General features: G+C 37.7%; 1 protein-coding gene across 1 annotated transcript in view; it reads left to right on the top strand.

The window, feature by feature from the left end:
• The first annotated feature begins 12,761 nt into the window (after positions 1-12,761).
• The window catches only part of MSR1 (macrophage scavenger receptor 1), an 83,750-nt gene continuing 73,102 nt past the window's right edge, over positions 12,762-23,409 (top strand). Inside the window, exon 1 of the mRNA XM_058669866.1 lies at positions 12,762-12,780. The gene's annotated coding sequence lies outside the window, so the exon portion shown is untranslated. The remainder of the gene's footprint in view (positions 12,781-23,409) is intronic.

Genomic DNA, 23,409 nt, shown 5'->3' with positions numbered 1-23,409 from the left:
GCTGTTCTGTAGGAAAGGATGGAATTTCCCATCATCTACCACTTGGATTTGTCTGTGACTTTTCCAAAATCTGACCTGACAAACAGGAGGAGAGCTTTGGTTTCTCATTGCATTTCTGACATAGAGTATGATTATGAAATAAGCTTATCAAAATTCTCACAGCATCTGAGAAGTCAAAATTTATAAGTAGTGTATTCAGATGCCAATTCTCTGTTGTTTTAGCCATGCTGTTTCTTATTAGGTCTTTTACAAAGTATGTCTGTGACTTCAGGGTGACACTTTTAGAGCAAGGAAGAATCCTTCTGATCATTTTGAGAAAATCTAATTCTCTGAGGCTGTTATCCTGATTCCAAGGAGTCCTGGAAAACTTGGCTCATCAGTGTTGAGATTATGATAAAAATAACCAGTTTTCGTGTGATAAGAATCCATGCAGATTTAATTTTAATGAGTCACTTGTTTATTTGACAGAATAACAGGGAAAGAGAGAAAAGAGAGAGAGACAGAGAGACAGAGAGAGACAAACTCTTCATCAACCAGTTGATGAACCAAATGCTTAAATGCCTGGGGAAGGGCTGAACCAAAGCTAGTAGTCAGTAACTCTACCCTGGATCTCCTGTGTAGGTATCAGGAACACAAGAATTTGAGCCATCATCCAATGCCTGCCTTATTAGCAGGGAGCTGGATTGAAACTGCTCACCCATGGGAGACAAGCTTACCAAGTGGTATTTTAGCTCGTTGGGCCATGAGGGGTGGCCCTGATGAGTTTTTAATGCTCATGTTCTCTCCTAATGTTCCATTTCCTCCGAACAACACATAGTTTCAAGCACTGCAGTCAACACTCAACTACATTGAATATTTGGAAAATATTTTTAATTTTAAATTTTTGTATGAAAAATTAGCAGCCATACAAAGTTGTGCATGGTTCTGGAGTACTCTGTTTCACTACATTTTACATGTTACACATTGTATAATATCCAGTTAGGGTGAATATAGTTGACCTTTCAAGCATTTAACATTTCTTTATCGAAGTATCCGAAACTTACTATCCTAAGGGATTTTAATGGAGAACTATAAAACACATCAATATTATGGATGATCAGTCTTCTCTGCTGTGTAACCCCAGGTCTTCCTACTCCTGATAAGTTCTAGCCTAGTATCTATTTTTTTTAAAAGATTTATTCATTTTTATTGGAAAGGCAGATATACAGAGAGGAGGAGAGACAGAGAGGAAGATCTTTCATCCGATGATTCACTCCCCAAGTGAGCCGAAACGGCTGGTGCACGCCGATCTGAAGCCAAGAACCAGGAACCTCTTCCAGGTCCCCCACGCGGGTGCAGGGTCCCAAGGCTTTGGGCCATCCTCAACTGCTTTCCCAGGCCACTAGCTGGGAGCTGGATGGGAAGTGGAGCTGCCGGGATTAGAACCGGCGCCCATATGGGATCCCGGGGCTTTCAAGGCGAGGACTTTAGCTGCTAGGCCACGCCACTGGGCCCAGCCTAGTATCTATTAATCAAACTTTTTTTACTCCCCTCCCCCACCCCCCAGCCTTCTTCACAACTTCCATCCCCAGTGTGGGCCACTATTACATTTTTAACTTCTAGATAAAAATGAGATATTTGTCTTTCTGTGCTTGGGTTACTTCCCTTAACAAAAGGCCTCTGTTGGCCTCTGTTTCTACCCCTGCTGTAGGCATGTTATGAGGTAGAAACCCTGATGAACTAACTGAATACAATAAGTTGTTAAAAAAAACAGTTAAACAACAACCTGAAATATATTTACATTTGTTGTTGTGAAAAAATGAACTGTATTACAAATATTCTGTGGTTAAGACATTTGCTAATTACACCTTGAAATATTGATTATACAAATATTTAAAGAACATAACAAAAATAAACAGAATAGAAAGTGAGCTCAGAAATAGGCTTACAAAGAGGGGCATTTGATTGACACAGCTTACATTGCTATACTGTTAGGAAGGGAATGTCATTTCCATAAGCATATTCTGTTAATTATATCTTTAGTGGAAAAAAAATTAAACCTCTATTTACAGAAAACACAAAAATCAATTCTACCCATGTTATAGAGAAAATACTAAAACACAGAATGCTTTTAAAAGAAAACACAATAGAATGTGCTAAAGATCTCATTGACAATTTTTCCCAAAAGAAGGGACCTACAGAGAAGAAAAAGTCATCTAGTACTCTAACAGAAGAACCTTACTGTATATATTTGATAAGTTTTTAGACAGAATGTAGAAAAAAATAATCCTGTAAATCAGTAAGCTCAAATGTTAGCACAGCAGAAAAAGGGCTGACAACTTCAAGCAACATTTGTTTTTAAGATTTATTTATTTCTATTGCAAAGTCAGATATACAGAGAGGAGGAGAGATAGGAAGATCTGTCCAGTGATTCACTCTCCAAGTAACCACAATGGCTGGTCCTTTGCCAATCTGAAGCCAGGAGCCAGGAATTTCCTGCAGGTCTCCCATGTGGGTGCAGGGTCCCAATGCTTTGGGCCGTCCTCCACTGCTTTCCCCGGCCACAAGCAGGGAGCTGGATGGGAAGCAGGGCTGCTGGGATTTGAAGCAGTGCCCATATGGGATCCCAGTATGCTAGGCCACTGTGCCAGGACCTCAAGCAACATTTAACAACATAGGATATTCAAAAGGCAAAAGTGAACTATGATGTGGTACTCAAATGTCATTAGGGGATACAAATGAAAATTACACATATAAGAGAATGGCCCAAGCAAAACAATAAAAAAGGGGAAATTACTCAGATAGTAGGAATGCAAACATGAATAACTAATTCCCTAATAGTATAAGTATAAATGGTACAAATAGTTTGAAAGATTGACTGTTTTCTTCTACAATGGGATATACACATACTCTATTACCCTTACATTTGTTCATATTTACCTACAATGTTATACTCTGGTTTCTCTTCAGATCGTATAAATCTTTTGCCTTTTTACCTACAATGTAACATTAATATTCACTTTTGCATAGTAGACACTCACTGAAACACATATACCAAAGGTTCATAACAGCACCTTTTACATAATCCAATAAGAAAATCAGTTTTTAAGGGTCTGGTACTATATCCTAGTGGCTAAAACCTCACTCACCTTGTGTACGTCACGATCCCATATGGGCATTGGTTTGTGTTTTGGCTGCCCTACTTTCCATCCAGCTCCCTGTTTGAGGCCTGGGAAAGCAGTGGAGGATGGCCCAAAGCCTTGGGACCCTGCACCCACACAGAAGACCTGGAAGAAGCTGCTAGTTCCTGGCTTTGGATTGGCTCAGCTGTGGTCATTGTGGGCACTTGGGAGTGAACAGGCAGATTGAAGATCTTCGTTTCTGTATCTCCTTCTCTCTGTTAATTCACCTTTCTAATTACAAAATAAAACAAATCTAAAAAGAAAAGAAAAGCAACTTGAAAGACAATTTACAGTAAAACAAATAAATTTTACTCTTGATAGAATGAGATACTATAAAAGTGTTGCAATGAAAGAAGCATACAGAATGCCACAGTCACAAACTTAATGCCATGAGAAAGAATCTAGAGTTAAAGAATAGCACATGGTTTCATTGAAAAGATATTCAAAATAAGCAAAATTACACATGATGTTGGAAATCAAGATTATGGAACCCTTTTATGTTCAAATATCTGCTAAACTAATTACATAATAAGTGATTCCAATAAGCAACTTATGATTAGATTTAAATTTTCTTCTTACAGAATGCTTCAAATTATTAATATTCAAATAAATCACAAAGAACCCAATAATACATATCATGAATCTATAGTCTATAAAGTTCAAAGAGAAATTATTTAAAAAATCAGTTACTACCCATAAAACTGAACTGTTAACCTTGAACCTAACATTCTTATGATAGCATATGACTTTTACTTTTTAAATTTTTATCTATTGTTTTCAAACCAAGAGTTGAAAAGAAAACTAAGAAAGTGACCGCTCATGATAGAAAAATAAACTCTTCAAAAACTGAACAAGTGGAACTGTCTCTAACTCAACTTAGTCTATTATTGTGGAAAACCAAGAGTAAAGTCCAGTCCAAGGTCAGTGTATTGCTAAGGTTCTGAGTATGAATCTACACATCTACTCCTCTGTATGTCAGTGACTTACTGGTTCAAGAGCACATGTGAACTTCCGTTCCATTCATGACTGAGTTATGGAAATAATACACATACATCTTTATTCATCATTCAAGGCACTTATTCATACATCATCTCTTCATTGAGCAGTTAAAAGCATTTTTACTGATTTTGATGTTCCAAACAGCATAGTTTCTCATAGGTGAAGAATAGAAGCTCTATTATAGACACAAGAAAAAAAAGGAGCCATTTCATAGCAGAGCATGCTGAAATTGAAAAACACATCAGGAGGGCTGGCATTATACAGGATGGGCTGCTGCCTGCAATGCCCGTATATCATGTTAGAGTACTGCTAGAGTCTCAGCTCTTCTGCTTCCAGTCAGTTTTTGCTAGTTTGCCTGGAAAGGCAACTGAAGACAGCTCAAAAACATGGGGCCTGTAACTCACCCAAGACACCAAGATACGAAGATACAGGTCCTTATTGTTGCAGCTGCCTGGTGAATGACTCAGCAGATGAAAGATCTCTCTCTCCCCTTTACTCTCCATGCAAAATAAAATAATTCTAAATAAAGTTTCAGCATTCTTCCTCCTTAAATGGTTTTTAATTTTATGTATTTATTTTCATTTTATTAGAAACACAGAGGCTTGGGGTAGTCTACCACCCATACACTGGTTAACCCCCAAACAAACAAAGCGAAAATATTTTGAAACTTTAATAATTTTTATCTTTCATTCATTTTATGAAAATATAAAGAATTGCAGTAACCATAAATATATGCTCTCTTCACATTTTTAATAGTTAAATGGAAAAGTAAGACAACTATCTGGAAGAAAAAAATCATGATGTACATATAGAAAGATATACGTTTTACCTGACTGAATGAAATTTTCATTTATTTTAATTTTAAAATTTATCATATAATAATAATGTGTTTTCAGAATATCAAACCATATGCTAGCAGCAAGCATGATGAGCTATCTTAACTTTTTATCTAGTCTCAGACTTATTGTTTATTTGGAGCTTAGAGACTCATCCTATTTTATACACACATATTTATATAAAGCTATACATGTGTATGCATAAAAACCACAGTCAGTAATTGTCATTCTGCTTAAATTTAAAAATGGTCTTAAAGCTGCTGTGCGATGATTCTCATTCACAGTGTAGTCATTTTCATTCTACACAAAGATGAAAGAGTTCCTCTTGATAGCCTGTGATTGCCATATATAAGCTTTTAAGTTTAATATTAAAATCTGTGTCTAATGTTTAAACTATGCTAAAGTGTCCATGATATAGCGTGGTTAAAGTCTATCATGAAACTTAATCCTAAATATGGATGCCTAATTAGAAGAAAATCTATTGAACCTCATTTTTCAATCTTTAATAAAGAAAGGGATAATAAGGAGGAAAGACACGCTGATCTCTGCTTCTCTGAAAGTTTCCTTCCATCTGGACAATCATTCAATGAAGGAGAAATTAATTTAGCTCCCAGCTGTCTGAGTGACTCCTCAAGATTGAGAGTAATTATTTATTCATTTATTCATCCATTAATTCAAATAGATGTCATTAACATTTACTCTGGATTTGTCTTATACTTCAGTGAAAGATTAAAAAGATATGAGAGGCGTAGCCTGTTCCTGAGCATCTGACAGTTAACTGTGAACCTGTAATCAAAGTGTGGCCTAGCATGTGAGCAACCAGGCAGAAGCGCACAGGGATTTGGAACAATGGAAGACCAGCGTGCAATAAGAGTTGTCTGGTCAGGAAAGGGACACCTCGGGAAACGGTGTATGATGATTCGTACTCCTTCTTCAATTTCAGCTTCAACAGAAACAGGAGAAGGAACCGTACACACACGTGATATGATGTCATTTGTTTTAATTACCTCCCAAACTCTCATGCCCAAGGATAATCTATTCAAAGACTCAAAAAACAGGTTTGGGTTTTGTTTGTTTCTTTTTGTTTGTATCTTTTTTTCTAACAACAACAAACAAACAAACTTTTCTTAGTAATAGCCCTGTGACAGGAAGAAAGGAAAAGCAGTGCAACTATATTTGATCACATTGGCCTGTGTTGTGGGTGACTTGTGCTCAAACCTGGACTATCAAAAGACAGCTTGAGTATAACCAAGAGTTTTGTGTACCTAGAGGAAAAAATGACCTGCTTATCAGTTTCTCATTAAACACAACCTCTCCAAATTCTCTGGGAAACAGCCAATTGTAATATCATCAGCAAAACAGAAAAATGAGGGAAGGAAGAGGTGCTTGGTCAGGGTTTCAAGGCAATAGAGGTGTTGAGTTTTGGCTACAACCTGTTATGAACTAGATTTTCCAAATGTCTGGCTAAATTGTACAATGGCAAATAGAAGATGTCTTGCAGAAGTAAGACAAAGCACAGTTCAGCTCTCTAGTAAAGAGGAACCTAATAGAATATTTTATTAACATTTATTTGGAAGTCAGAGTTACAGCATATAAAAAGGGAATGTTAGAGGGAGAAAGAGTGAAAGGGAGAGAAGGAGGGAGAGAGTAAGAGGGAGAGAAATAGATCTTCCATTCACTGATTTGTTGCCCAGAGGGTCACAATGGTCAGCTCTTGGCTGGGCCAAAGCCAGGAGTCCGAAAATCCATCAGGTATACCTGTGGGCAGCAGGGGCCCAAACACTTAGGCAATCTTGCACAGATTTTCCAGGCATATTAGCAGGAAGCTGGATGGAAATGGTAGCAGACAGGACCCAAACTGGTCCCTGTATGGGATGGTGCCACTGCAGGTAGTGGCTTACTTGTTACAGCACAATGCTGTCAATATTGTTTCAACTTGACATTGCTCTTTCAGCCTGCATGTGTGGAACAGGAAATAAGAGGAGGACAAAGATATTTCCTCCTTTCAGTTTTCTAAAATTTTTCTTTATTGTTCTCTATAATGGTTTTCTAGATTTTAAAAAATATCTAAATATAGCTTTAAAATGTTGAATAAACTGGATAGTGGCACGGGATTGTGCATTTCTATAAACAAAACAATGCCCAATGCACATATTAGAAGTCATATTTCCAAATGTAAATTAAGCCAATGTAATAGAAAGGCTAAGAATAGTCAACAGGAAAATATATCTTTAATTCTTAAAAAATGTAAAAGGAATATAGGTTACATGTGGTGAATCAGAGAACCAGATTGTAGAATGCTGAAAGTTTCATTGAAATATCTGTGAATGAATAAAACAAGGGAGGAATAAATTTTCAATGACAAACTTTCTATGATTACAACATAAATTTGTTGGAAACCTCTGTGGTTGAAAAGTAAAACCTCATTGAACCCACATGAAGCTAAATTTAAAATTGTATATCATTGAAATTGATGTTATCTTCTATTTGTTAGTACCTGTTATAAATGATACTGTGGGGAATATATTTCCTTCTAAAATGGATGCATTGTAGAAAGATAATTTCATTATAAGAAAAGCAATGCTGATACTAGTTCTGCAAAATTTCTACAAATTTCTACAAATTTCTACAAAGCCAGTAACAATACAGGTTGGAACCACATCCAATATCTAAAACATGGGAAGTTCCTATCCTCTCTGTGTAGATGCTTGGACACTCTTTTGAGCTTTTAAAAACAGATTTATTTATTTTTATTGGAAACTCAGATTTACAGAGAGGAGAGACAGAGATAAAGAGCTTCCATCAGCTGGTTCACTCCAAACGTGACTACAATAGCCAGAGCTGAGCTGAACTGAAGACTGGAACCAGGAGCTTTCTCTGGGATTGCCACATTGGCTCAAGATCCCAAGGCCTTGGGCCATCCTCTTCTGCTTTCCCAGGCCACAAGCAGGAAGCTGGATGGGAAGTGGAGCATCTGGGACATGAACCAGCACCCATGCGGGATCTCAGTGGTTGAGGGGAGGATTAGCTAATTGAGCCAATGAGCTGGACTCAGAAAAGACATTTTGTAAACCACAAGTATATCTGATGTTTGATTCACACTATATTGTTTAGACAAACAGAGTAGATGAATATGTGAATGAATTATTGAGAAAGAGCAAACAAAACTAAAGACTGGAGTTGATCAAATGAATTACAAGGCTGGATAGTTTGATTGCTGTTCTTTTTGAATATTTATTTATTTAGTTTTTTATAATGATTACTTTTGGTTGGTCAGTGTGGGAAGGATAGAGATTTAGCGAACATTGTGTGAACTCATTGCTGCCAAATTTGCTATTTCTGCTTGTTGTTTCTGGGGGAAGGGAGAGATAAAGGAAGAAACCACTCATGACTTTCCACACGTCTCAGTACCCAGGGATGAGAAACCACCACCTCATATCAACCCAGAGTCTCAAAATGTATATATTCTGAGGGTTCTGTCCAAGTGGCCTGGATAGTTCTGAGATGTTGCTGATTTCACTGATCCAAAGATGATGTCACCCTCCCAATGTCCACTTACTCCATTCACCAAGATTTTTTGCTGTCATAGTTTGTTTGGGGTAGTTGCCCAATCAGTTCTGTTCTTCTGCTGCAGCACCAAATGATCTGCCATATTCTCCTTTTACAATAGGGCCTGCCTTTTTCATGTTCTTGCAGGACATGTTCTTGCAGGTGAGTCCAAGGACCCAGGCCAGGCATCCCAAGCATCGCCAAATCCCCCACCCTTGAGGCTCATAAACCCAGCACTCACCTCGCAGGCAGGCCCCAGGACCTGGGCCAGGCAACCCGAGCCCTGTCAGATACCCTGTGCCTGGGACTCACATACCCGGCCCGCACTGGTCCTAGGCTGGCATGACTCGCCTCACCTCAACATTTGCAATTTTGTGCACAGCCTGATCTAGTCTAGTCTGCCCCCTGTTCCAGCTCCTGCTGGTGAGTTCAGTAGTCTATCCCAGACCAGTCTAATTGCTGTCCTGGTCCTAATGTGAACTGCTGGTGTTCCTGCATGATCTGGCACCTGCTGCCCTCTGTCGCGGTTGTCAGATCTGCCAGTGGGTGTTGTGTGCTGCCTAGACTGGTCTGTCTCCAGACCTGACCCACATGTATGTAACCTGGTATAGTTTGGGCTGCTCCTTGCCTCTCTTTTTGTGCTCAACTGAAGGGATTTCATCCCGTTGAAGGAGTTTCCCAAGCTCTTCTGTCGAGCGTCCTCCCAGTGGCAGTTCTTGTATACACCAGTGGGTTGTTGGCACAGGTTGACTTTGCCTACCTCCTACCCTAGCAAGAACAGTGGGCTTGCTCAATCAGCGACACCCATTCTGGTTCTTGTTGTTGGGTGTTGCAGCCCAGTGATACCTGGCCCATACCCAGACATAGCTTTCATTAGTTCAGCGGGAGTCCAGACTTGGTCTAGCCTGTTCTACACCCAACCTGGCTCTCACGAGTATCAGAGGGCGGGCTGGAGTCAAGCCCAATCTGTTGCTCCACAATCCAAGTGCACACCTGCACTGGTGCATGCTGTAGCCATTTCCAGTAAAATGCGCTGCTCCCAATCCTACTCTTGTCCTTACCTGTGGGAACCCCAACCCAGCTAATGTGCCCCCTTAGCTTCCCAGCAAGGCCTGACCCCATCCACAGTTCTTGAGCAAGCCTGCAGAGATTGCAGTTACGTAGGGGTGAGCCTACATTGCCCCCACAGACTCTGCTATCAGACCCACTTCTCTCACTCTTGTTTTTCCCTACTAACCAATTAAGTGTTCGTCCCCTACTGATGTATACATGTCGTGGACTTCTCTATGGACGCACCCGTATATGTAAAAAAAAAAAAAAAAAGATTGCTGTTATTTCTAAGTACTTTTGAAAAATCCATCCAACTCAGTTAATCACCAAGTATACAATCTGAAATATTTGGAAAGAGAGAGAAAATGTTTTTGTAAGATTTATTTTTAATTTATTTGAAAGGCACAATGATAGAGGAAGAGATCTTCATCTGCTGATTCATTCCCCAGATAGCTTCAATGGATGGGGCTGGGCAAGAGCAAAGCTGGGAACCTGAAACTTCTTCCTGGTCTCCTACATGGGTGAATGGGACCCAAGTTTGGCGCATCTTCTGCTGCTTTCTTAGGGACATCAGTGGAGAGCTGAATAGCAAGCAGAGAAGCCTCAAACCTGTGCTCTAACATGATATGCTGGTGTTGGAACTGTTGAGTTAATCCACTGGCTCACAACACCAGCCCACAAAATATTGTAAAATACTTTTTACCTGTTGTATACTTGTCTAAAACTCATGAGAATATTAAAGCCTGAAGAACTAACTTGGAAGACACACACACACACACACACGCACATGCATGATGTGTGCTTGTGCATTTGGTTAGCTACCTTTGTGATGATACGAGGTATTTAAAAATTTTGTCAAAAAATAAAATTAACAAAAAAATGGAACCCTATGCTAAAAATTCATAGATACGTATATAAGGAGGCTTCTAAACATTTTTGTACAGATGGCAATTTTTTCACATTGACAAAATCACATAGTTTTATTTCATTTCTCATGAGCTTCTTATATACCCTCATTTAATACAAAGGCCTTAACATTGGAGTAAGGAGGAGGAGGAGTAAGGAGAGGGGAGGAAGGATGTTTGGGCAAGGCAGGAGAAGGAAAACGTTGCAGCACTTCTCTAGTTAGAACCAGGATCATTACGAAGATGCAACATATTGTATGAATGGATGGACAGATATCTCACAGTGGAGATGTACTACATCATAAATGTGAAAGCTCCTTAAAACCAGGAACCACATACACTTTATTTTTTGCTGTTTAAAACCAGGTTTCTCTATATTGTCAGTATTAATAATGATTGGATAAAAATGTAGATTTCAATTTGCAAAGTTAATGCACGGTTTTAAAATTATTCCAAGTAAGATTGCAACAAAATACTATTTTTAAAAATGGCAGAATGATCTGAAAGCCATTATGTATAAGTGTGGTCATAATGTTAAGTGAGCAGTCATACTCAATGATCTTATAAACACAAAGCAATCATTAAAACCATATGGTTTCAACATGAAAATTAGTACAAAAATTACTGTGGAATAATTTATAGTATTATTAGAATATATTTTTAATAGTAGAACAAATGAAAGACCAAATAAGAATCTCAGTAACAACTGAAAATGCTTTCAATAAATTGTGCCTGACAAATGAAACTTGATAAAGAAGGATTATGGCACGATATTGTGAAAATTAGTTTTGAATCAAAGTTAATTTGAGAAAACAAACTAATGGATAAATAAAGGATCACTTAACTCTGTTTCATCTGAAAACATAATAATATGTGAGGTGAGTACAAGTCAGATGTTTGCTTTTCACTGTCTCCTAAATTGAAATGTAAACGATTTTAGGAATTAAGTGAAGTGGAATGCAGCAACCAGCTCCTATGGGCATACAAAAACCGGTAGTTAAAGTTTGTGAATTGTGAATGGCAGTCTGCCACAATGGAAGTAGATGCCCTACAACCATCAAGCTCCACTCTAAACAAGCTCCAAAAGGGCAAGTTGGTTAGATATTTACAACCAAACCCATCTGATTTTTTTGTCATAATGAGAGAAATTGTTATTTAGAAACCTATGAATATACAGGTATTCATAGAAGGGATGAAGGCTTCTTAAGTGAAAAATCATAGAACACAATGGAAATTTCAATATAATTATAAAGAAAATTTTTCAAATTAAATATTGAGAGGCACCAAATATCAGTAAAGGAAATAATTTACAACACATTTTTCAGTTACTATAATATAAAAAAATTCTAAAAATTTTTGAAACAGACTAATAAAAATTAAAAAGCACAAAATTACAAAAGTTCACATAGTAAAATTTCAAATTAAGTGAAATTTAACATGTCTTACTAGTAATCAAATAAACATAAACACAAATAGATATTACAGTTCACCTTAGAAGATTGGAAAATATTCTTTTTATTATTATTTTATGATACAGTTCCATAGGTTTTGGGATTTCCCTTCCCCAATAATCCTCCCTCCCCCCCACTAATTTCTCCTAATTTAATACAGTAGTACAATTCTTCATAAAAAGTCATATGTCCGTCATTGTGGGCATGAAAAATGTCAGTGTCCAGCATCCTATTGTCAAGATATAGTGAACACTTTCATTGGGAGTAAATCTTTGATGTGGAAGTAGAGATGCATACTGTGTTGTATCCTCACATCTGGATATGATAGTCTCCATTACACAGTTACTATACATCTCCTTAAATGAAAAGCCACAATACAAAATCAACAAGAAGAAAAACAGAACTTTACAGAACAATGAAGTTAAATAACATGCTAGTGAGTGATTAATACGTAACTGAAACAATGAAGAAGAATATCAAGGACCTCCTTGAAGACATGGTATGACTTATGAGTCAGAGAAGAAATTAATGAGAAAATAAATTCTTTGAAGAAATGAAAATAAAAACAAAAACATCAATATCCATGAGATATAGTTTCTGTTGAGCTTTGTTGGTGCGGTATATCTCCTGTAGGCAACAGACAGATAGGTTTTGTGTTTTTAATCCAGTTACTAATTTATGCCTTTGAATTGATGAGTTTAAGCCATTTACATTCAGGGCCAATATGGATAGGTGGTATTTTTGCCCTGTCTTTTTAGGGATGCTCAGTTTGATTTAGACTTCTGTTGTTATTCTCCTGGGATGATCTTCACATTGGCCTTTGGTTTTGGTGAGTGCTATTACTTTCTTTTTTTATGATTATATTTGTATTTAGCAGTTTATAGTAGTCAAGTGAGATTTTATAGAACTTCATGCATTTTAGCATAATCAAAACTGATTTATAATTTTAACAAACCATATATTAACAGTCTTAGATGGGTGTACAGAGAAATCTGCAGTTTCTTAGCTAGTGAGGAATAACTGAACTCTGCGTCCTAACTCATGAGTTCTAGGAAAGGCCCAGTCCACAGCCTGACCAGTTAGGTACAGGCTGAGTGATTATAGGCCAGCTGACTTTTTCCTGTCTGTTCAAATCTTTCTGTATTAGTCTCTCTTTGTCTGTCTGAGTTAATTATGGGGCTTCTGAGCGATCCTGATGGTCATTGCCAGAGAGCACGGGGAGCCAAAGTTGGAACTAAGTAAGGACCAGAGAAAGCGCCTCTCCTGAGTCCAGAAGGAAATTTACAATTTTTCCATCTCTGAGAACCTCCTGGGGCTCCTGTCTGTTGTTCCAATATCATCAGACCCTATGTGGAGGTTCTGGGTTGCTTCAATCCCACGCGGGAGATCCAGTAGGAACTGGCTGACCTCAGAATTCTCAACCTACTAGGGCATTCAAATTCCCTGTGATCTCCTTGGCAGTCAGGATATGGTCCTTGGTGCCCATACTGGCAATCTGTGATGATGCATCCACTGCTTCTGTGGCAAAAGCACTTGGGAGATTTCCAGGTGTCTCCGGGACTAGAATATAAATCTCCTCCTATCATCTTGTTCCACTCTGGGGTCCCCTTCTGCTCTGTGCATATGACCTTCTGTTAAGAGGCTGTCAGGATCGCCCTTGGGTCCTACTGTTAGTCTCTATATTTTTGCTAATATCTAATGCGGTTTAGAGTGTGTTATCTGTAAGTCACCTGTTACAGTCTTGATAGATTATACATAACGTTTTCCTCTCACTCTCTAAGAAGGTGGAAGATTTCTCTGCCCTCCTAACCTATTGTGGAACAAAAAGTATACTGACAGCATATCAGGTTTTTTTAGTTCTTTGATATAGTTCTTCTGGGGAGTCCATTTTCTCCAGGGGCAGCGTTGTATTTGGGGTGGTTGTTACAACTCTGGGGTCAGAGGAATCAAAGGAAACCCACAGTTTTTCAGGGGAATCCCTCAGAAAAGTCTAGAGATAAGAGCATAGCCTTTGCATGGGTTATTGGTGTTCCAGGATACCAGTCAGTTATGTTATCTACATAGGCGTTTGTATGGTCCTATCTGAGAATGTAGAAAATTGTTTATCAGCAGTAGTATTAAAGTCTCCATGAGACCAATTATGAAAATTAGGTGTTAAAAGGCCAATTTTAAACAGAGTTATCATTTACAGTCTGTCTCTCATTGCTTATTGATTAGTGGATTACATCACAGTATCTTACTGCATGTGGTACAGACAGATTGAGGCTGTGATAGTATTACAATTTACAGGTACTATTTTTAGGTTTGACATTGCTTTATCTTATATTAAGGCAAACCTGTGATATCTGACGTTTTGCGATTGGCTCTTTTCCCTTAGTGTAATAGTTTCCAGTTGGGTCCATTTGGCCATGAAGAAATGCATTTTTTTTAATAACTGAGTAGTATTCCATAGAGTAGATAGATGAACCATAGTTTCCTTATCCAGTCATCTGTTGATGGGCATTTCAGATGCTTCCATGATTTTGCAATTATTGATTGTGATGCTATGAACATAGGGGTGGATGTTGGTTTCTCATGTAACAGGTGTTTTGGATATATTCCTAGAAGTGCTATTGCTGGATCATGTGGTATGCAGATTTTCAGTTGTTTGAGTGTTCTCCATACTGACTTCCATAGAGGCTGCACCAACCTTCAGTCCCACCAGCAGTGGAGTAGGGTTCCCCTTCCCCCACATCCTCTCCAGCAAGTGTTGGTGTTTTCTCTATGTGAGCCATTCTTACTGGCATTAGGTGGTACCTTGGTGATGTTTTGATTTGGATTTCCCATATTACCAGGGAGCTTGAACATTTTTTCATATGTTTGTTGGCCATTTGGATTTGTTCCTTTGTAAAGCGTCTGCCCATTTCCCATGCTCATTTTTTGAGTGGTTTGTTTGTTTTGTTGTTCTGGTTGTTCTGGAGATCTTTGTATATTCTGGAGATTAGACCCTTGTCTCAGAAAATATTATTCTTAAACCCTGCAGAATTTCTGTGATTAAAAAGGTAAACCATATAAACTAAAATTGAAATGTCAATGAGGTGGTCACAGAAGGTGGTTAAGAACTCGCATTTACTTTTAACATATTGGTTACTCATTACTATGTCAATTAATTCCATAATGATGTAAATTTTTGCTGATGGTATGTTGGAGCTTTTAATTGATTGGGATGATACTCTGCTGGCTCTGCCTTCAGACCAGAGAGGGTATACCTAAGAAGCCGTTGAACTTGACTGGACAATAAGATGCTGGACTCTATGTTTGGTATACGCTTGCAATGGGGGAATCTCAACTGAACTTGAGCTGTGGTTATGCAACAAGGTGGAGGAATCCACCATGGTGGGAGGGTGTGGGGAGGGGTGGGAAGAACCCAAGTACCTATGAAACTGTGTCACATAATACAATGTAATTAATGAATTAAAAATAATAAATAAATTTAAAAAAAGAAAAAAAAGGTAAACCGTGTTCTACTGGTTGAAATGAAAAGAAACAGTAATTATCAGACCTGAGGTTTAAACGACTTCACCAATAATTCCACCTCTAGGATTCTGCCCTATAAAAAGAATCTCTCTCATATATATATATAAATATATATATATCTATTGCATGTATTTATCAAGAAGGAAGATATAAGAGAGAGCAATGTATATGTAATGCATCCAGGAACATTAAATATAAATGTATGTAGAGGTCTTCAATAATAACTACTGTATAAACTGACAAAGAATAATACATAAGAAAAATTCAAAAGCATGAATAAAATTTATCTGAGAATTAAAGGGAATTGTAATTTATAAAAATTTTCTAATTATACTATTCATGTATAATTTTATTTTTTTAAATCTATTTTATTGTGTTGTTGTTGACAATCTTTACATAGTTAATTACAGTTAAAGAAAGAAAAAGAAAAAAAAAGGTTCATGGGGATAGGGAAGTGGGTAATACTATTATGTCCATATTGTTTCCATCATGTATCTGAGGTAAAGGGGGATATTGAGGGAGAAGCCCCACCCGGTTTCCCGCCCACCCCGAGTCCCGGGTGTGGGGCATGCTCTGAGATATGTGCTCAAGTGGTGTTAATAGTTCTCCAGTTATGAATCGCTGCCAGTTTCTCTCGATGAGGTCGTCCACTGATTGATATGGTCCATCATAAAGTCTCCGTTTGCCCCATATTTCGCTGCCAACATATAGCTGAGATGAATGATTGACCTGTTCTGTCTTCTGTCTTTTCTTGATTAGAGTTCTGAGTCCAGCAGTTCGATTGGGGAGATCTCCCAAGATACTTTGAGGTATTCCCAGATTAGTTTCTTGTATTATTCATGTATAATTTTGCAAAATTAAAATTCCATGATAATTTTCTAACTGAAAAAATACTGTGTGTGTTGTGGAGGGGTTAAGGCTGGGGTCACATGGCAGTGAAGACAGCTGCCTCTCACATCCCAGTACCTGCGTTGAAGAGGTTTCACCTCTGGCTTCAGGCTCAGCTTCCCACTGTGCAGATCCTGGGAGGCCAGAGATGTCTCAAGTCATTGAGCTAGCCTAGTTCCTGACTTTGAGCTTCAGGTCCACTGTGCTCTGTGTCCTTGTATTGTGAGCAAGTAAGGAGTGAAGCAGCAGATGGAGAGTCAGTCTCTCTCTCTCTCTCTCTCTCTCTCTCTCTCTCTCTCTCTCTCTCTGTGTGTGTGTGTGTGTGTGTGTATGTGTGTTTGTGTGTCTTCCTCCCTCTCTCTCATTGATTTTTGCAATCCCAGTTTTTGCAGTCTCAGTTTTTGCAGCCCATCTGAAACCAAAGCTTAGGAATTAAATTTCCAAAGAGAAATTTGTCTTCACTGTCTGTATTTTCCCTTTAAAATACTTTTTCTCCCTCATTCTAATACGTATTAAATATACTCCTGTTTTCAACCCATCTATCCTATCTTCATGACAGTCATGTGGGAAAAACCCAAACACTGGTGTTCAGAAAGGCAAAGATTTAAGGTCTTGTGACAGTGGTCCTAAAGTTTCTGATATTACCTAGGCCACAATTACTGCTGACTTTCCCACCCGACCCACGTATTCTCCATGAAGGAATGAGTAAAATTCAAGAAGTTAGTATGAGAAACAGTATTTCATAATATGCAACTCATATTATGTAAGTATAGAATAAGTTATACTTAAATTTATTTATATTCTACATTTATATTTTATAATATTGTTATTTGTGGTTTATAATATTTATTAACTTAGAGTTCAAATTAAAAATTTATTACATATGTTGTAATAGAAACAATGTTTGACTTCAGATTCTCTACAAGCATTACAAGAAGGGAATAATAAATAGTAATAAAATGATGACAATGTCTATGCCTCGTCTGACTAATGATACTGAAATTAAAAGCAGAAAATATTCAGTGAAGTGCATCCTAGTAAAAAAATTGCTAATTTCAAATTAATAATTAAATACTGCTGCTGTATTACAAAAAGAAAAGTGATCTATAAGGCATCCAAATAGAGAGGACAAAAAGGAACAACTGAAAAAAAATTGTCTACCTCCCTTTTTCTTTTTCCTTAAGTCGAATTCCTTTCTGCCCATTACTTTAAGACTCCCAGATAGGTGAGGCTTGGGAAGGTGTTGGTACACTCCCCAAAATCCATCTGTTAAAATCTAATGTTGAGATAATGGAAATAAGAGGTAAAGGACTTTGAAGGGTTATTACATCATGAGGGGATGTGTGACTTAGAAAAGCAGCCCAAAGGAGCTCGTTTGCGCCCTGTAACATGTCAGGATACAGCTAGAATGTAACATCCCTGAAGCAGACAGCCCTCACTGGACACTGTGTCTGCTGGTGCCTCAATCTCATGCCTACTGGCCTTCAGAGCCATGAACAATGAACTTTATTGCTATTTGTTACCCAGTGTCAGATATTCTGTTACAATTTCCAAATAAGACAGGGGGAGAGCACAATCTATTTTTTTGAGTGCATTTTCACTGACATTTGAATTTTTGAAACCAAACAACAAAACCAAATGTTTGGTTAATATGTTGGTTTCCACATATCACTCTGAGTGTTCAGATAACATGAAAATTAATTTCACAGAAGAAATAAGCACAATATATAAAAATTCCTCATTGGGAAGAAGCCTGAAAAAGCATTATTATCTGAATACAGATCAACATTAACAGTTGGATAGCATTAAGGTAGGTTGAGGGCAAAGCAAAGTCAGAAGCTAGGGAATTAAAACTTGACTTTTGTCTTTTAATCCATGTGCACACATTTGCAAAATGTTGAGCAAATGCTACGGTGGTACCATGGGAACCTGTCAATATTGATATTGCTTATAGATAAGAGGAACTCACAAAGTGGAAACAGACTAAACAAACTCACTTGGCTATGCCAAAGAATTTCAATTACAATCATTTTTTGAGAACATTCTTCTGTGAATATCTGTTTGTTATGTCTTTCATTAAGTATATCTGCACCAATTTAATTACATTTTGGTGTTAAATTGTATATTCCTTTTTGGCTCCTTGATAATGCTTTGTTTTTAAGATATATTTATTTATTTATTGGAAAGGCAGACATACAGAGAGACAGAGATACAGAGAGAAAGATCTGTCCCCTGATTCATTCCACAGGTGGCCACAACAATGACCAGAGCTGGGCCAATCTGAAGCCAGGAGCCAGGAGCTTCTTCCTAGTCTCTGACATGGGTGCAGGGTCCAAAGGCTTTGGGCCATCCTCCTCTGCTTTTTCAGGCCATAAGCAAGAGTTGGATGGGAAGTGGAGCAGCCGGGATATGAACTGTATGGAATCCAAGTGGATAAAAGGCGATGGTTTAGCCACTAGGCTATCGCACCAAGCCCTGATCATGCTATCTTAAAGCACAGCATATGGAGTGATAACACATTGAGGATAGAGTTAAATCAAGCAGAGGAGTGTGTTTAATTAGACTTGTCTTTCTGTCATTCTTTCCTGTCTTTTAGAAGGAAATTGTTTATAAATACTGTTTTTTTCTTTTGTACATTATCATTGATGTATCGTTATTACTGTTTGTCTTCATGATTTTGTACAGACTACTAAATAAGCAAAGAGAATCCTATATAAATGCCCACTTTAAAAATGGACAGTCCTCTGCCCTCAAAAGCTTAGGACCCTGCACCTGCATGGGAGACCTTGAAGAAGCTCCTGGCTCAGCTCCAGACATTGTGGCCACTCGGGGAATGAACACGCAGAAGATCTCTCTCTCTCTCTCTCTCTCTCTCTGGAATCTGCATTTCCAGTAAAAATAAATAAATCTTTAAAAAATATATTGGTACTCCTCATTCTGCATTGTAGTGGGGGTGGAGAAAATGATCATGCAAGTTGAAAATGAGTAAGCAAACTTAAAGAAGAAAATGAAAATTTCCCCACGTACTCTGATTCTTTCAAACACTAAAAATTATTTTACTAGTAGTGGTCAATATATAGAAAAATAAAATACAGTAGTTTTTTTAAACATTCATTCATCTTTATTAGAATGTTAGATTTATGGAGAGAAGGAGAGAGAAAAATCTTTTCTCTGCTAGCTTACTCCCCTAGTGGCTGCAATAGCTGGAGCTGTGCTGATCTGAAGCCAGGAGCTTCTTCCAGGTCTCCCATAAAGGTTCAGGGTCCCAAGGCTTTGGGCCACCCTTGGCTGCTTTCCCAGGCCACAGGCAGGGAGCTGGATGGGAAGCCTGGTGCTGGGATAAGAACTGATGCCCATATGGGATCCCGGCTCATGCTAGGCAAGAACTTTAGCCACTAGGCTACCATGAGGGTCCCAAAAACTAGTATTTATATGCAATATCACTTATAATAGTACAGACAATGAGTGTTTAAGGATTTTTCTTTTTTGTAAGAAAGAAAACCACCAAAAGTAGTTTGACTAGTACTTGCCTTCTTCTAGTTGTTTAATACACAAGAAGCACTGTGTGCGTGTTTTGTGGGTTTTTGTGTGTTTTTTGGCAATTATCCATACTCTTCTCAAAACATTTTCTCCTTGGGTTTCAAGTTATGAAATATAACTGAGTTTCTTTAATGTAAAATTTCTGCCAGTATTACATTCTCTATATCATCTTGATTGTTTTAATCATAATCACTTTATAATTTTTGTTAAGCTTGTAACTCTGGCTGAAAACCTGAAGTCTTGGGGTGGTACCAGTTTCATTCTTTGTATAGTCAGTTATTCCATAATTCCAGTACATTCATCAGGAATCTCACTTCTGGCATCATCAATTTTCATTTCCATATTGCATTTAAAAAATTTTTTTCTTGAGTGGACACCTTCCTCTTTTGATGCTTTTTTAACATGTATTTTTCTTGAAAGTTAGAGTTAAAGAGAAAGAAAGAAAGAGAGAGAGAGAGACAGAGAGAGACAGAGAGACTGAGTCTGGGAGGCAGAGGCTTCTGCTGTCTCCTACATGGGTGCAGGGACCCAAGCACTTGGGCTATCCTCTGCTGCTTTTCCAGGTCAATAGAAAGGAGCTCGATTAGAAGTGGAGCATCCGGGACATGAACCAGCTATCCTATGAGATGCCAGTGCTGCATGTGGAGGGTGAGTACCAGTTTGATTACCACTAAGCTGGCACTTATTGTGTTTTTTAATGTTCCATCAATTTACTACTGGATTAGAAGGAGGCAATGCATCTGTATTGTGTTCTCTGTGTGAAATTAACAACAGATCTGCAGTGACCAATGAATGAGACACTTTGAAAAAAGAGCTTATGCTGTTTAATTTAGTGGTCTATGGACTAAACATGAGTCATTAAAATTGTAAGTCAGGAGCTTACAACCAGTTTGCTGTGATCGCTGAAATTGGAACTATGCTGTTGAGGAAGTGATAATTATTCAAATGCTGGTCATGATTTATTCACCTCAGAATCATTCAGTTAAATATTACCTGTCCATTTAATGCTATCTATTTAAAAGGTCAAAGATAAAGGGGTGGGTGTTTGACACAAGGGCTAAGATGTCAGTTGGAATGCACACTTCTGTTGATTCTAGCTTCCTCCTACTAATTCTGATGCTTCCCAGTTCATGCAGCGTCTAAACCCTAAAGTTATAGGTTGATGACTTAAGGGTTAAGAGCCTAACCCTAACATGGTGTGTGAAGGTTGGGGCTTTGGGAAATGAGTGATTAAATGGGGCAACTGAGATGAAGCCTTTCATGTCATCACAGTGGTAAGAGGAGAGTCTCCCTGGATCTACGTGCCCCAGTCTACTTCCTCAATTCCTCTGCATGATTTCTGCTTCCTATTGCCTTCATCAAAATCTAGATCAATGAGGTTGATCTGTTCTCATTGCCCAATCTTGGATTATAAATTTTCACAACTGTGGGCTAACATAAACCTTTGCTCTAGAGTAACTAAAGCTAATTCACAGAGGCCTTGTGACTATGTCACCTCCTGTATTGTAGTTGTTGGTTTGAATTCCGGCTGTTCTGTTCTAATCCAGCCTCCTACTACTGTGCACCCAGGAGGAAGCAGCTGATAACACTCTTATTTGTGTGTCTGCTGCACATGCAGGAGACCCCACCGGAGTTGTGGGTTCTAGGCATTGGTCTGGTTGACACTGAACTCTGCATGCATTTGGGAAGTGAAACGATAGGTAGAAGATCTCTGCCAACCTTTATCTGCTTGTCTTTCTCTCTGTCTTTTAAATAAAATGGAAATAAATAGAGATAGACAATATCAAATAATTTCACATCTACCCCAAAACACAAAATAAACACAATTCAAAGTACCAAATGGTCTTCAGAAATAGATACATGATGGTAACATGAAGAATTGTTACCATAAAAACGATAATGAACTTTACACTTGATTGTGCACTATGGAGAAGTATAGCTATTAGCTCATTTTCACAACTCATCTATAAGAAAGTCAGTCCTCTTATTCTCTTTCTTTTAAGGATAAGAAAAGATGAGGCGTAGCAAGATTAAATAACATCCAGAGTCACATAGCAGATAATTAGTAGATCTAGGATTTGAAAGATATCTTGGCTGTAGAATTTATTATATTTCCCTTGTTTTAATACTAAAATTTCATAAGAAAAATCATTGATGATGGTATTTGTAACAAGAAGCTTTCCAACCTTTATAAAATTTAAAGCAGCTGTTAAAATTGCTGAGTTATCAAGAACAAACCATTCTATTGGGAGACAAAGGAAAAGATATCATATAACTTGTATGGTATCTCATTTATAGCAAAACAAAATTTCCCATTGATTTTACTGGGCATAATGACATGGTGACACTTACTCTCCAACATGATACTGTGGATGAAATTATCATACTGATCAGATATTATTACCAAAGGGACATTTTAAGGACCTGAATATGAATATCAATGAAGAGTCAAAGTTATTTTTCCAAATTTCATCATTTTTATTTTTAATTTAAAAGCATGCTTATAGAGCATACTAGATGCCAACCACTAAGCTTTAGATGTAATCTGAGGTAGATATTGGTGTAGTGGTTGAAATGTTGCTTGGTATTTCAACATTCCATATTGGCATGCTTGGGTTTGGTGCCTAGCTCTGTTCCCATTTCTAGCTTCCTGCTAATGAGGAATCTGAGAGGCCATGGAAACAGCTCAGGCAGTTGTGTCCTAGCCAGCCACATTTTTGAAGTAGTAGATAGCTGAAGAACTTGGGTTTCTGCCATCCACATGGGAAACTTAGATGGATTTTCTGGCTCTTGGCTTCCATCTGGTCCAGTTCTAACTGGTGTAGCCTTTTGGGATAGAACTAGGCAATGGAAGATCTCCTCATGTCTCTTTCTCTCTGTTTTTCTCTCTTACTAATAGCAGTAGCAAAAATAGTCATGCTCAGTAGCCTGTGGCTTACATTATTTCGGTATCTTCCATTTTATCAAAGAAGATTTTTGGATATAATGAGTAGGTCATGAAAAGAAAAATGCTTGCTTTTTGAAAATAATTGAAGATGCAGTAATATTTTTTCTTAAGTGAATAGCACTGTCCTTTTACTGCAATCAATGTTTTCTAATTTATTTATATTCTGTCATTAGAGGTCCTACTTCACTCATTTTTCCTATATGGCATGGATTAGGCATGTGATTTGGACTTAAGGAGTTTATTTTGAGTAATAAATATAATAATATGAGTGATTGATTTTAAAACAATTCTGTTTAACCTACCTTACTACTTGTAAGTTTAATTTGTACTTGTACTTATGGTTTAATTTGTACTTGTAGTTTAATCTGTAAAAAAAAATTAATGTTTTTATTATAGGTTTCAAAGGCAGGCTGGGATATTTGATATGTACATCACTACAATAGTAAATGGAAGTAATAAACAAAAATTTCTTTCATATGTTGTGAAAACAGAAAAAAAACTGTGTCTTTTAGTTAAGATAATACCATGTGAAGTGCTATGTAAATTCCTTGTAAGCATTATGACAGA

The sequence above is a fragment of the Ochotona princeps genome, chromosome 11 (genome assembly GCF_030435755.1).
Source record: "Ochotona princeps isolate mOchPri1 chromosome 11, mOchPri1.hap1, whole genome shotgun sequence".
NCBI lineage: Eukaryota > Metazoa > Chordata > Mammalia > Lagomorpha > Ochotonidae > Ochotona > Ochotona princeps.
This window is presented reverse-complemented; position numbering and strand designations above follow the sequence as displayed.